Here is a 1,819-nt window from a genome sequence, read left to right on the forward strand (position 1 = left end):
ATGAGCCCTTTCCGCCCAGTTAGCTGGGGGGACGGGACGCAGGATCGAACTTTTCCCAGCCTCTTCCGAGAGTTTCTAATGATCCCCTCCGTGGCTGGCGTGAAACTCTTTGCTCAGCAAGGATTTACTTCAGGGATTTTATTGGTGAGGGCCAAAGAAGTAAATAAACCCAGGAGCTGTCCCCCGCACAAGCCCTTTGGGGCAGCATCATCATCCTCTCCGGTCAAAAGGCCGGGACCGCGCACCCTTGCCGACGGAGCTGCCGCGTTGCTCGGCCTCACTTCGGAGCATCACATCTGCCTCCCTCCTCCCGTAGCGTCGGGGCGATTTGAAGAATGGAGGAAAACGGAACGCGTTTCTGCTTTCTGCCTTGGGGACCAGGCACAGGTAGGGTGGGCAAATTCACGGAACGATGCGTCCGGGTGCTGGGTGAGAACGTGGTGTTACGCAGGGAAGCGGGGCTGTAGGCACAGGCTTCAAACGCAGAGTAAGATTAAAGAGTAAGCTTAGGGTAAGCTTAAACCCCACAGCTCCAAGCTTGCACATTTACCGATTCAGGGCAAAAGCTTGTTAGCAGAATATACCTGAGCTGTGCATTTTCCCTTTGGCTGAATTCCTAGGCACTATCCTCAGGTTTTCCGAGTATCTATTACCGTCTTATCGTGACAAAAACCGCTGAGAAAACATTTGAAAAGCTGTTCTTCTGCCCTGCACGTACATCCAGGGAGCGGGGAAGGCAAGACAGCAGCACGGACAGACCCGTGGGCCCATGAAGAAATCGTCAAGGTTTTTTTTTCTAGGAAGAATAAAACTGTTCCGCAGAGCCTAGAGCACCCCGCTGCCCACGCTGCAGTATCCGCCCTCATTTGCCGGGGAGAGCTTGGTCCCAGCCGTAGGGTTGGATTTTTGTGATGGGTGTTTGTATATCAGGGTGTTCGTGCGGTCTCGAAAAATGTTTGTGCAGCAGGAGGGAAGAGCAGTGCAGCCAGAACCTAGAAATACCCCTGAGGAGTTTCTGTTGTGTTGGGACCTCATGAACATTTGTAAAGTGAAAGCTCCGTCCGCTACGGAGATAGGAAGTAAGACCCCGGGGGTGCGTTCAGAGGAGCGTGGCCAGCAGGGCGCTCGAAAAAGGTTTATGCAGCAGGAGGGAAGAGCAGTGCAGCCAGAACCTAGAAATACCCCTGAGGAGTTTCTGTTGTGTTGGGACCTCATGAACATTTGTAAAGTGAAAGCTCCGTCCGCTACGGAGATAGGAAGTAAGACCCCGGGGGTGCGTTCAGAGGAGCGTGGCCAGCAGGGCGAGGGAGGTTCTGGGAGCACTGGGTCCAGTTCTGGGCTCCCCGGTTCAAGAAAGATGAGGAACTCCTGGAGAGAGTCCAGAGGAGAGAAACTAGGATGATAAAGGGACTGGAGCATCTCCCCTAGGAGGAAAGGCTGAGGGAGCTGGGCTTGTTCAGCCTGGAGAAGAGAAGGCTGAGAGGGGACCTCATCACCACCTACAAATATCTCAAGGGCGGGTGTCAGGATAGACCCAGACTCTTCTCAGTGGTGCCCAGCGCCAGGACAAGGGTCCATGGGCACAAAGTGAAGCAGAAGAGGTTCCAGGTGAATGTGAGGAAGAACTTGTTGAGTTGGAGGGTGCCTGAGCCTTGGCCCAGGCTGCGCAGGGGGGCTGTGGAGTCTCCTTCTCTGGAGATCTTCAACCCCCGCCTGGCCGCTGTCCTGTGCCCCCCGCTCTGGGTGAGCCTGCTTGAGCAGGGGGGTGGGACTGGGTGATCTCCTGAGGTCCCTTCCAACCCCTGCCATCCTGGGATTC

At 55.3% G+C, this 1,819-nt stretch overlaps 1 protein-coding gene across 1 annotated transcript in view; it reads left to right on the forward strand.

Annotated features, from left to right (window-relative positions):
• Positions 1-266: 266 nt before the first annotated feature.
• Positions 267-1,819, forward strand: part of LOC104124463 (olfactory receptor 1052-like) — a 9,142-nt gene continuing 7,589 nt past the window's right edge. Inside the window, exon 1 of the mRNA XM_035892368.1 lies at positions 267-387. The gene's annotated coding sequence lies outside the window, so the exon portion shown is untranslated. The remainder of the gene's footprint in view (positions 388-1,819) is intronic.

Source organism: Egretta garzetta, unplaced genomic scaffold (assembly GCF_000687185.1).
Source record: "Egretta garzetta isolate BGI_Z169 unplaced genomic scaffold, ASM68718v1 scaffold804, whole genome shotgun sequence".
In the NCBI taxonomy this organism is placed as follows: Eukaryota; Metazoa; Chordata; class Aves; order Pelecaniformes; family Ardeidae; genus Egretta; species Egretta garzetta.